Below are 14,074 nucleotides of genomic sequence, written 5' to 3' on the forward strand. Positions count from 1 at the left end.
AACATGAACATTTATTAATAATCAACTGATCAATAATCAATAATAATTAATGACAGAGCTTTATTCACAATACTGGAAACTTGCATTCTCCCAGTAAGGTAATATATTGTACTACGTTGCAAGCCCCTGGAACAATTTTTTGGTAAGTGCTTTTGTGAACAAGAAACAATTAACAAGTGGCTCTATCCCATCTCCCCCCCTTTCCCCGTCGCGATATAACCTTCGTGGTTGAAAACGACGTTAAACACCAAATAAAGAAAGAAAGTTAGTTTATTCACAAAATATTCTAGATAAAATTGAAAAGAAAATACACAAAAACTTTTCCTTTTATTCCTTGTCTCCTACATTGCATAGCTACATGTGAACCACCCAGGGCGACTGCAGCTCTCGGTTTTCACACACGCACGGCTTTCTTGCATCACACAAATGTGATTGATTGTTTAACCTTCGCCGGGCCGGGATTCGAACCCACAACATTCTGTTTAGGTAGTCTTATCCACTAGGCCATTGATAAAGATGATACAAATCAACTATCTTTAACAGCTGACAAAGAAACTGTTCTTCTTCTTCTTTTGCGTTCGTGGGCTGAAACTCCCACGTACACTCGTGTTTTTTGCACGAGTGGAATTTTACGTGTATGACCGTTTTTTACCCCGCCATTTAGGCAGCCATACGCCGTTTTCGGAGGAAGCATGCTGGCTATTTTCGTGTTTCTATAACCCACCGTACTCTGACATGGATTACAGGATCTTTTTCGTGCGCACTTGGTCTTGTGCTTGCGTGTACACACGGGGGTGTTCGGACACCGAGAAGAGTCTTCACACAAAGTTGACTCTGAGAAATAAATCTCTCGCCGAACGTGGGGACGAACTCACGCTGACAGCGGCCAACTGGATACAGATCCAGCGCGCTACCGACTGAGCTACATCCCCGCCCCAAAGAAACTGTTTATCAAAACAAAATTTGTCTACTGTCCTTGCCTGCATCTTGAGATTGTCTAAACATAAAGGACTCTGTTTCTCCAGATTGTCCAGTCACAAGTTCAGCTTTGCCAGCATACCTAGCAGCGAGTTGTCAGACGCTGAAACAAGCCTGTTAACGATCTTCGTGTGAGCAGACAGCTGTGCTCGGTACCCGTCCAGACTCGCTCGAGAGTTGTTCCGCTCGGTGAGATAGGCATGCTCCATGCGCTGGAGGTCTGTGTTGATTTTCTGGTGTTGAGCATCCAAGGCTTGCTGCAGCTCGCCGAACAGAGAGGTCACCTGTGTCCTTGCTCAATGCTGCCATGAACTTGGTCTGAGCGCCAGTGATATCTTCGTCCACTTCAGCGACCTGGCAAAAATATGAAATGAGTTAATAACTTTACTGTCGTGCCGATTACATAAAACCTTTGTTACAAAAAATGATTAGGGAATGTCCAGATTCAGGCCTGTGTGAGCTTCGTTGTCAACATATCATGACTCTCTAAATGTTCACATTTTTTGGTTTTAGTGAGTGCACTAAACATTTGTGGAAAAAACCAATTGGGCAATATCAAGATTTAGCCTCGAGTGAGCTTCGTTGTCACATTGAATGAATCTTAAAATGTTCACTCTTCTTTTAGTATATATAATTATGACGTCATTTCCTCAGGGGGTATGCCACAAATAAATGATCAAAACAAAACACACAGTAATATGTAAAAAAAAAAAAAAAAATTTTTTTAAACGCAAAACCAAACAAGCATGCGCATTCATGTGGATGCACATTCGATGTTAACCCCTTCACTGCCACAGTATAACAGCGTTTTCAACACGTGGTAGCAACTTTAGCAACTTATCCGAACGGTCTATGGGAAAGAACTGTGTTTAGAACCCCTACAAGTTGTTGGACAGTGGTTACCTCCCATTTAGTTTTCAGAAAATGTCCTGAAATGTTGTTGACACAAATCCCACGTATGATTATGGGCGTACGACAAACTGAAAATGACCACGTATTACCTACGGGGTGGGCAGTGAAGGGGTTAATACATGCACACACACTGCACAGACTTCGGCAACATCAAGAGAAATTACATGATCATGTACAGACACAGCCCCATGCAAGGTTCGACCACAGGCGGAAGTGGTTCATCTTAACTGCGCCTTCTTCTTTCGATAAATGATGTACCACAGGGTTCAGGAGATAGGTGAGCAGGGTTCAGATTATTAAAGTGCCATGTTCCACAGGCACATTAAAATCTGAAAATGCCCTATGCATGATAAAACAAATTTATTTGTTTTTTTCTCCGACATTAAAACACGCACAATTGGACTTCCGGTTATGGCGGCTGAGGAGTAAGGAGGCCCAAGGTTTCAGATCCCAATCGATTTTAATCACAAACATGCCACATCCATCGCAATCTTCGAAAAGGTCAGGCACTCGTAACCAACAAGTCGATCAGATGATGAGAGATGCTGTTCCCAACCGAGAGGAGACCCCAACGCAAGATAATAATGAAATCCTTGATGCAATCGAAAGATCGGCGCGAGACGCCGAGAGGTAAGGGGCGAAAAGACAACTAAAGACAGCTAAAGACGGCTAAAGACAACTAAAGACGGCTAAAGACAACTAAAACAAGCTTTTTTTTAATCGAATTCAGAGTCAACAGGCATGATAAAAAACAATGTCTAAGAATGTTTCAAATAGGGCAGTTTGATGTCAGACGAACAATATCAACTGAAGCAACATTATAATTTATCGTACTTTCGGGACTATAGGGCGCACCTTTCTATATATAATATACGGCGCACCCCCATATCAAAAAAAAAATATCGTTTTACACGATTCAACACGATTAACGATGAAAAAAACGCGCCTTATAAGTTAATAGTCCCGAAAGTACTTTCGGTCAGACAGGAGTTACTTCCCTTGTTTACGGTATCCAAGATGGACGATACAGTGAAGCCCAAGCTGTGTGTGTTGGTACCCACAATGCGAAATGGTATGTTGATGGCTTGATGCCAGAAGCTAAACGCAGATATTTCGAGAAAATTGTTGATGTTGACAGCGTTGACCCGTATGAAATTCCAAAACGATCGTGGTCTGTGAATCCAGACGATTTGCCAGAAGTTGGCTACATCAACATCGTCAACTACTATCAATGACACATGAAATTTTGATATTAATGGTTGAATGACAAAAAACACACCATTTTAAAGAGATCAAAATTCTGAGCACATAGCAATTTGTTTTATTTAAATCGGTGCAGTAGTTCTCGAGATATGGTCATTTTAGTTGAGAAATGTTGGGCGTCATTTGAGGACAAAGCTAGTAGCTAAATACATGGGACATAGACTGATAGCTGTGGCAATAACATGACATTTTGAAATTAATGGTTGAATGACAAGAAACACACCATTTTAAAGAGATCAAAATTCTGAGCACATAGCAATTTGTTTTATTTAAATCGGTGCAGTAGTTCGCGAGATATGAACATTTTAGTTCGAAATCACTTTGCTTTGAGCGAGCCGAGATCGCAACCTCTTCAGGCTTTTGATCGGCCGAGTTTCGCATTTTTCGGGTCCAGTTTTGCGCAGCATAATCGTTGGGAATAAGTCATTTCTCGCTCGATTCTTTTGATTTTTGGCTTAAATGAAACAGAAGTTAATGTTTTATAAACTGCATTTGAACCGTGTATGCCGATGGAAGTTTTCAGACCAAATTTTAGTGAAACTCACACGAGTAATATTCACCGTCATGCTGACGGAGATGTAGCTTCCGGTGGGTCGCGGTTTTCTGTATGCAAAAGATGTAAAGCTTTCTCTGATTGGTTGCAAACTATCACAGCCCTCCAATGAAAATTACGGTACTCCCAGCAGTTTGAAATGAACTGGTCGTCTGCAAAGAGTGACACGAAAATGGCCGCTAGAGGCAGTGAAGACGAACAAGCACTTTCACACTCAAAATATTCCAAAACACATCTTTTATTAATTTCATACAGTAACCTTTGTTTTTGAATCATTTCTTTATTCATTCCTTTTTCATTTTTGATACATAATTTGTGACTCACAAACATGAATTATGCCAATTATTTTTCACTCAAAGTGAAAAAAAAGTGCCTTTTCACTGTGTCCTCAGTTGACGCTGGGCGATGTGGCAATACTACTTCGTGTATGGAAAGAGCTCTTACACAACAGACGATTTCAAAGCCTACAAAAGTCTGAAATCGTACAAGACATTTGTTGCTGGCTGGGTGCGTGATGTTGCTTCATACAGACCTGATGGATGCCAAAACGTTGTTTCAGCAAAGTTATGTCAACAGAGAGAGAGAGAGAGAGTTGATTGTTTGCACAACAGATTTGGTGGTAATCTTGAACTTTAGCATGTTAAATTCATAGCTCAGAATTCAGAGGCATTTAAGTCTTCAAATTTGTAGAACCTGCACTTGTAATCATAACAAGTCGATTTGGTTGCATTTCTTCACTTTTTGTCTGATCACAAAATGTGAAATATCTGAATAAAGTTATGCATTTGTTTGCAAAGTAATTTCTGTACTTAGCAGTCACTGATAAACACGTTCCACATTTTTCACTTTTTGTTTTGTTTGTTACAGGTGCTTCATTCACAGAAGCTCAACGAGAAGCCGTTAACCCCTTGGGTCATCACATCATCAGACGGGATTATTTTGTCAGCGCATTGCACTTGCATGGCTGGAGTTGGCGAGACCTGTTCCCACGTTGGTGCCCTCTTGTTTGCACTTGATGCATTTTGTACTGCACGTGAGAAAACAACATGTACTGGTACCAAGGCATACTGGAAAGTACCACTGGGTGTGAGAGGAGTGACACCGAAGCCTGCCTATCAGATTGACTTAAGGGGGTAAAAAATCAAAGGTCTGCCAAACCCGGAAAATGCAGTAGGCAGCCCAGAGATCCCTAAGTACCTCTCCCAATTGTAGTACTTTTCGGCAATATTTACAGTTTCAAATTGCTAGGATAGCTTCTTTGTGGTTTTAGAGAGGTGTTCTGGGGAAACTAAAAGGTAGCCTCGTCAGGGGACAACTATTCAAACCCATATCCTCATCATTTTGTTACTCAATTGAGAATAATCATTTATAGATGACTATTATTCATTTCCCTTTTTAGGATGTACTTGCACGTACTGGTGGTTTATTACCCAAATGTCCTCACAGTGACTGAGGCTTATATAAGGCTCGGTGATTCGTGTATTTGTTTGTTCAGCCCATTTCTTTCTTGTGTTTATTCACAAGAAGAAAAACAATAAAGATAATCATTTATGTATGATTTATGGTGGGATTGTTCCTCCATGGTGTGTACTAGGATGTATTGTACTAAATGTACTGTGGTCGTATATTAACGGGTTATCTTCCCCGTATGTGTACTATGCGTACAGGTTCATTGGAGGGAGGGTGTAATGGTTGTTTGTTTGGTTTAGCAACGAGACAATTCATCCCTTTTTGGAAGATGAGGGTGGTCCGCCCGAGGGCAGACCGGGTTGTAGGTTCGGGACAATAGATTGACTATTGTCGTTTAGGCAGCTTAGGGATTCTGTATCGGTTCGCTGAGTGGTCGTGTGGCTGTTTTCGCTGTTGGTTACGGCGCTCGCGCCTTTCCCTGTCCTCCTCGTAGGTACGGTGGCGTTGTACTGCAGTTTGTTCATCTTTGATGGATTTCTGCAGGCTGAGTTTCGTCTTTATCAGCGATGGCGAGGGCTTCATCGCGGAGACATTTGATAATGCCCGTTTCCTTTTCAATTTCCGCCTCAATGATTTTGGCGAACTTATGTTGGAGGGATAATTTGTTTTCCCTTATGGTATCCTGAAACTGGTCTCTAAGCTCATGTATTCTGGCAGTAGAGCCGTTCAATGCTGGGTTGAACTCAGTGGTCCCTTTCAAGAAGGGTACGCACCGGTTCTTCTCTAATGCGAGAATAAGCGATTGCTTTGCAGTGGTGAGACTCGTTCTGCATTTGAAGGTTTCCTGCAGTTTGTCCAAGATGGGGATCACCCTTTCGTTGGCTGGTTTTGGGTTAACCTGTATGGCTTGGGCGGGAGTGGTTGCGTCCGCAGGTAACAGGCTTATCTCGAGGATGCTGTCATGTTCATTCGAGACGTGGGAGTTGAGTTCCATCTCCCTGGCGGCGTGGTATTGGCTGGAGTTGATGGTAGAATCATCTTCTTCTTCCAACGAGAAGGTGAATTGGGTTTCAGCAATCTCCATGTTGAAGTTGGTGGTGGCCATTTTGCGAGAGGGTGGTGTAGATCAAGGAGCGTAGTGGGAAAGCGTGGTGGGTCTCGGAATCAGGAGAAACTCGTGATGTGGTCAAGTAGTTGATTCTGTCTGTTTTAATAGACAATCTCGTCAGAGTTGTTCTGCGATCTTATTGGTGAGGCCAAGTTCCGCCCGTGGGTTGGCTGGTTTGTGTAGATGCGGGATAAGTGTGTGTCAATCAAAGCTCCGGTGGCTGGGCGTAGCGTCTTTGAGACGTGTAGTGGGGCCCTATTGGCGTGGTGGGCGGAGTTGCCGTGGGGGGGGGGGGGGGGGGGGGGGGGGTGGTTGTTGGGCGCGAAATTGCGGCTGAGTGATCGTGTTGCGTGTCGATTCAAGCCTGTGACTAAGGTGACCCTCACACTGTTACCAGACACTCCCCGGACTTATATTAAGCCTAGCGCAGAACCGCGCGAGGTGACATGCGACTCTTTTCGTGGTGGAGGGTCACATATTATATAGAAAGCACACGGCTAAATAATTCGATTCAAGCCTGTGACTAAGGCGACCCTCACACTGTTACCAGACACTCCCCGGACTTATATTAAGCCTAGCGCAGAACCGCGCGAGGTGACATGCGACTCTTTTCGTGGTGGAGGGTCACATATATATAGAAAGCACACGGCTAAATAATTCCTGGGCACATGTTCACTAAAGCACAAGCCACAGTGACAATTTTATCAAGTGTTGTCACCTGTTCACCATCACGAGTAAACAGTAATTCTATTGGAACAACTCCACTAAGAATTGTATATTTACCACATACTACTCCAATGACTCGCTCTACATGGATTCGTAGATGTGCCAAACTTCTAGTTGACTCAATTTCTATAGCAGAGAGTTGTGGTTTTCCTCTTGTAAATGCGGGTATTCTCACTTCAGCACCCTGCATAGCAACTAATTCAGAAATATCAAAACCTCTATCTGCTAAAACTAGATCATTTGGTAAAAGGTTATTTAGGTATCCACTGTCTTCAGTTACTCTTTTGTCACTAGCTCTCCCTCCCCAGCCTTTGGATATGAAGGAAATGTGCCCATGGGGTGTGATAGAAATAAGATACTTGATTGTGTTATTGTGTTTATAGTTGGACCATGTTAGTGCACTTGCATCAGGGCTTGATGGCCTTTCAATAAATACTTCAAAACAATCAATTATGGAAACAACTTTTTTCCATGGATATTGTTTGAATTGTGCTGGAAGGCTGGTTCTGATACTTTGTCTGTCAGGCCAAAACACTACAGGTTTAAGTCTATAATACAAAACATGCAAGGTTTCATGAAAGACTTTGGAAGCAGTGGTTCTTGAAACACAAAAAATGTAAGCCAAATGCTGCAGAGGTGTGTTCAATCTGATATGCATAAAAGTTAACATGAAAGCCTGGAATGTTGAAAGTGCCCGTCGCTTGTCCCATGGCAGTTGTTTTTTTATGAAGTTGAACACTGTTGTCAATGTCAAAAAATCAGTCAAGCCTGTAAAATATTTTATTGTGTCACCCTGCTCTCTGAGAGATTCAAGAGTCATTTCTCTGGTTGCTATGTGCTCTTTTAACTCCCTGTTTTCCTGGGTTAGTCTGTTCAGTTCATCTCTCAGCATTTTCTCCTCTTCTGTGGAAATACTACTGAAGTGACCTTCAGTCTGGCAAAATGTTCCGAATCCATCAGTGTCTGCAGATGGTGATGGATGTGCAGTCAGGTCATTGTCACCACTGCCGCTTGCTGTCACTGTGACACTATCTTCGTCTTGGGTAGCAGGTGATGCAGAGTTCTTCATTCTGTTTCGGTCCTGCGATCGGTTGTATCGATCTTTAGAAACTTCCTTGCTTTTGTTATTACCAAGCTTTACAGTTGGAATCCAGCTTGGGCTGTTCACATCCCGAACATAGGCCTTCACTCCTGGAAAATAAAAAGACACAATCACGAGACAAAAACCCCTAAAAATCAGTAAAATAAAAGAATCATGCAGAAAAAAGGAAATGTTCTTGAAGTGGAGAACATACCATTTATTGACTGAAACACACACAGGGAAAAAACACTATCTTTGTGTCTGTCCCACCACCACCACCCCTTCTTTGGACAGAGTATAACCACAGTCTATCTTTACTCTGTGTCTGAAGTCAAGTTGGGCTAGAATTAGTTTAACGCGGCACACTTAACAGGGATCGCGCTAGCTTTTTTAAAAAACGCGTAAGTCATACGCAACGAAAGGAAAAAAACGCGTCACGGACCAATATTTTTGCGTACTACGAAAACACGTACAGACACAAACAAAACACGCACAAAAGACTTAAAGACATTCCTTACCTAAATACGGCGAGTTTTTCTGTCGAACTCCGCGCACGCCTGTCGAATAACACCCCTGCTGTCTCCAACCTTCGGGCCTTGCGAGTTTGTTTCCCGCTCTAATACGACTAGACACACTTTCCGTCTTTTGGAAGCGCGAGATGGGAGAGCAGCTAATGTCTGTTTCATTATCCGACAAGACATTATCTGGTAATACCCTCGTTACGTTCGTTTGCGATACTTCGATGCAAAAAGAAACGGACTTTAGTTTTGACGCGCAGATTTCATGTGTGTCGTCACTTCTCGAGCCCTATAGTCAGTTTCAGGATCGGGTGATTATTAAGTCAGAGCAAAAGCGCTGCGTGAAGACAAGAAAAAGTTACAATATTTTTACGTATGGCGTACGCGGCGCGGCGAAAAAAACGCTTCAGCGACTTTTAAAATGCGTCAAATGCGCAAAAATCGTGCGTAAACGCGATCCCTGACTTAAGTGGTTCAGCTTGCTGTAGTTTAACCGATTAGCTCTTGCTGACAAACACTAAGTCTGACTGACAAAACTGAATCATAAACTGCAGATAGGCTAAGCTAGCTGCCAGCTGGTAACAGAAGAAGGCAGTTAAACGAAAGCAAAAGTAGCTTTCAGCCAAAATGTTTCATCACAAGATAAAAACAACGAAAAAGAAAATATCTGATTCACATACCGTTGACAAAATGGTCAGAACAGACGAACTTGTAAGTGGTGTCAGACTGGAATGTCACTTCTTTCACCAAGTTGTGCCACCCATTCTCTCCGTCGTCTGCTTGTCAGCTCTTCTGTTTCTTTTCCCTGTGTTTTCATTACATTCGGGATGCTGAAATAACGCCTGTCTCGCTCGCGATCTTGCCTATTGTGACAATGTCTCACGCAACAACTGTTCACCATTTTCTAAGTTTTTTTTCGGCACCAAAGACTGACCACGCGCTTGTCTGCGACGGTGCAAGAACGAAAGGAAAGTGAAGCGCGCCAGCATCGTTGCCGTAAACAAGGGAAGCAACTCCTGTTTTTGCAGTTCGTGACGTCATCGCGATGGAGGCCATAGCGATGCAGGTTGATGACGAACAATATCAACTGAAGCAACATTATAATTTACCGTACTTTCGGGACTATAGGGCGCACCTTTCTATATACGGCGCACCCCCATATTAAAAAAAAAAATCGTTTTTTACACGATTCAACACAATTAACGATGATAAAAAAACACGCGCCTTATAAGTTATAGTCCCGAAAGTACGGTATTCAAGCAAATGTAATCAGATTCACCCCACGATAACCAAACAGCTCATTTTCGAGTCATACTGCCACTGAAAAGTATCCTTGGCACGAAGGGTCAAAAATCCAAAAAATATGCTCGTCTGATGTTTTTCACTCCAGGTAGGATAGAACAAACTGGAGAAGTGATGGCCATTTTTGTGCTCGTCGTTGGACTCCCCACTGACACAGAGACGGTGTTGACACTAGACTGACTAGCAGTGGCTCTGCTCGTTTTAGCCACGGGTGAAGGCCGAATGGTTGGCACAGAACCATAAATAAGGTTCCTCTTGGCTGTAAACCCCAGTTGGTTCATGAGTGCATACGATTGCGGGTAGCAGTCTACCGCAAAATGTTCGTGGCAAATCGCGCTGTACTGATTTGGTGTGCCGTACTTGGGACCAAAATCCGCCCGATCAAGTTGGACAAACTTCGTCTATTTTCGTCGCAAAGCCTCGTCTTTTGGAAATGTGTGAAGCGTTATTCCATCCCCGGCTTCATTGCTACAACCACCAACAGCACAGTTTAGTCCGTGTCCCGTTTTTTGACTCACATGCGAAGCAAAAGTGAGTCTATGTACTCACCCGAGTCGTCCGTCCGTCCGTCCGTCCGTCCGGAAAACTTTAACGTTGGATATTTCTTGGACACTATTCAGTCTATCAGTACCAAATTTGGCAAGATGGTGTATGATGACAAGGCCCCAAAAAACATACATAGCATCTTGACCTTGCTTCAAGGTCAAGGTCGCAGGGGCCATAAATGTTGCCTAAAAAACAGCTATTTTTCACATTTTTCCCATTTTCTCTGAAGTTTTTGAGATTGAATACCTCACCTATATATGATATATAGGGCAAAGTAAGCCCCATCTTTTGATACCAGTTTGGTTTACCTTGCTTCAAGGTCAAGGTCACAGGAGCTCTTCAAAGTTGGATTGTATACATATTTTGAAGTGACCTTGACCCTGAACTATGGAAGATAACTGTTTCAAACTTAAAAATTATGTGGGGCACATGTTATGCTTTCATCATGAGACACATTTGGTCACATATGATCAAGGTCAAGGTCACTTTGACCCTTATGAAATGTGACCAAAATAAGGTAGTGAACCACTAAAAGTGACCATATCTCATGGTAGAAAGAGCCAATAAGCACCATTGTACTTCCTATGTCTTGAATTAACAGCTTTGTGTTGCATGACCTTGGATGACCTTGACCTTGGGTCAAGGTCACATGTATTTTGGTAGGAAAAATGTGTAAAGCATGTGAGTCGTATGGGCTTTGCCCTTCTTGTTTGCGTTTGCTCTGAGGAGTGTCCCTCACGCTTTCATCTCTGGGAGTCGCCATTTTGAAAGCTCATCCCCATCTAGTGACGTCACGAGCCCAAAGGTCAAAATGGTGGAGCGTTCTACAGGTGGCAATGAACGCACGTATTTTTTATCAGTTCAAATATAACACACACGCGATTTTTTCGCGGTTTATGCAGCAGTTATACATTTTAAATAAAATATCGGTCCTTTGTGCCAAATATTACGGCTGAAACACACACAAATCACAAAAAAATATATTAGCAGTTATAACTTGACAAAAAATACAAAAGCATGTCTTTACCATTTTCCATTACCTACATGTATGCAAAGTAAAAAAATGTGTTGTTCACAAATAAGCTTACACTGTTCAGATTATTTATAGAACATAAGCAATTCACCCTTCAGTGCCAGAGCAAAATTTTACTTTTGATGGTGAGTTCATTAAAACATGAATTTGAAAACATATCTCTCAGATATTTGTTATGTTGTTGTTGTTTTTTCACATCTCTAGCTGCAATTAGAGGTGACAATTATATCATTTGAGAGGCCATACATTTTCTGGTAATTATTTATTAGGGTTTTATTTCTAATTTTAAGAACGTCAAACCACACCTCATCACAAAGGACTTTAACATCACTGTTTTTATCACCAAAATACTCTTGAAACACTTTAAGTGCTAAATAGGGCCTGAAATTCAACTTCCCTTGTATCTCTACTAAGCTTTTTGCAAATCTATTTCGCGTACATGATGTGTACATCAAATCAAAGGCATTGAATATTGAAAAAGCATAGAAATGAGATCAACTTACTCATTGATGTCCGTAATGGTTCGTCGGTGCTGCTGATTGAACCACCTATAGCACGTGTAGAGCACATAGGGGTTCAGGCAGACTGGTGCGAAGCCTGGGTGGTCTGTGACACAGCCAACCTCATCTTCGGTGATAAGTGCTCTCTGGTAGTTCATGGCAGCACCTGCTTTCACGGAGTGTTCCCATGAGAGAGCTAGAGCAGCATCCACAGTTGCACCTGTCAGCACAAATAAGCACAAACAGCTGAAATTGATTTTTAGAAAGTAGATCAAGGTTGATTTCACCCACATTTACGAGGGTACAGAGCAGATTCAATCAACAAACCCTAACCCACGACAATAGCAACCAAACACACACACACACACACACACACACCTAGAACTTAAAAAGATACATTTGCACGTATGTAAGCAGTTCACCCAATGAAAAAAAAAGATATTTTGAGCATGTAAGTAAGTACACTGAATACTCACCACTCGGTGGTAAACAAACGGGAGAGGCAGGCCTCTGGCTCTGTGTCTTCACAAACAACTTCATCTTCCTCATCCCCCTGGTCGTTAGCAGCTTCTGGTTCGTACTGGTATGGCTGAGTGGTGGTTTTTGCAAATGCCTCCAGCTCAAAATCGCTGCTATCACAAGACAGCTGATCAATAGATGGCAGAGAGGAATACGAACAGCACGATGAGGAGTCTTCGGCAGCCATGTTCTTCCCAAGTTATGACGTCACATCTCAGGGGACCTAACCGAGTACGAGCAAAAACCTGTTGCGCTCGGTTCGCTCCCTTGAGCTTGATTACAGGTGTACAAACGGACTTTCCGAGGTTGATAACTTCTGATTGAAAAGGAGTTTGTTGATGTTATGCGTATAATTGTTTACCCCAAAGACACTTCTTCCTAGAAATAATGGTTCACGGTTGCAACCGGGTATTCCTTTAACAAAATATGCCCATATTTTTGAAAATATGCCCATATTTTTGAAAATATGACCATATTTTTGAAAATATGACCATATTTTTGAAAATAAGCCCTTATTTCTATAAATAAGGCCTTATTTCAGAAATAAGGCCTTAAATATTTACAGCCATAAGGAAATAAGGGCATAATGAAATAAGGCCTTATTTCTGTTAAGGCCTTACTGAAATAAGGCCTTATTTCTGTTATGACCTTAAAAAAATAAGCTCTTAAAAAATTATGCCCATAAAAAAATAAGCCCTTAAAAAAAATATGCCCATATTTTTCTGCGCATCGCCACTGCGCATCCGGACATTCGAAAGCGCGCACAAACTCGCCTCTCGTTCAAAACATCCGTCATAACATCGAGCGGATAGGCTTCACGCATTCGAAAGCGCGCACAAACTCGCCAAAACCCCAATTCTCTTGCAATTTGCAATTTTAGCACAAATTCTTCTCAAAACTTCATCACAATCTGTGAACCCCCCATTCGCCATGTTTCTTATGAGATCTCTGCGCATGAGCTGCGCAGCCGAATTCTATTCAGCTTCATGATTGGTCAAAAAAATAAGGCCTTATTTTTTTATGCCCTTATTTTTTTATGCCCATATTTTTTTATGCCCTTATTTTTTCTATGCCCTTATTTTTATTAAGGCCTTACAGAAATAAGGCCTTATTTCTCGTAAGGCCTTATTTTCAAATAAGGGCTTATTTTTTTATGCCCATATTTTTTTAAGGGCTTAAAGATTTAAGGCCTTAATAATGGAAAATAAGGCCTTATTTTAGAAATAAGGGCTTATTTTCAAAAATATGGGCATATTTTCAAAAATAAGGCCTTATTTTTTTAAGGGCTTATTTTTTGGATTTTTGACCCTTTGTGCCAAGGATAGAAAAGCTTCGTCGCGATATAACCTTCGTGGTTGAAAACGACGTTAAACACCAAATAAAGAAAGAAAGATAGGAAAGCTCATCACACACACACACACACACTGGAAACTTGCATTCTTACGTTGCAAGCCCCTGGAGCAATTTTTTGATTAGGCCTAGTGCTTTTGTGAACAAGAAACAATTAACAAGTGGCTCTATCCCATCTCCCCCCTTTCCCCGTCGCGATATAACCTTGAACGGTTGAAAACGACGTTAAACACCAAATAAAGAAAGAAAGGTTCATCGTCGTTCGTTAATTCACA

General features: G+C 41.9%; 1 protein-coding gene and 1 long non-coding RNA gene across 2 annotated transcripts in view; one reads left to right on the forward strand and one right to left on the reverse strand.

Moving 5' to 3' along the window:
- Nucleotides 1-14,074, forward strand: part of LOC138951510 (lysM and putative peptidoglycan-binding domain-containing protein 1-like) — a 333,283-nt gene that overhangs the window by 183,582 nt on the left and 135,627 nt on the right. The gene's annotated exons all lie outside the window — the stretch shown is intronic.
- LOC138951533 (uncharacterized) lies at nt 270-2,277 on the reverse strand. The gene is made up of 2 exons (XR_011451151.1): nt 2,055-2,277; nt 270-1,332 (listed from the first exon to the last, which is right to left on the reverse strand). It is a non-coding gene; the product is annotated as an uncharacterized lncRNA (long non-coding RNA).

Source organism: Littorina saxatilis, linkage group LG16 (assembly GCF_037325665.1).
Source record: "Littorina saxatilis isolate snail1 linkage group LG16, US_GU_Lsax_2.0, whole genome shotgun sequence".
Taxonomy (NCBI): domain Eukaryota; kingdom Metazoa; phylum Mollusca; class Gastropoda; order Littorinimorpha; family Littorinidae; genus Littorina; species Littorina saxatilis.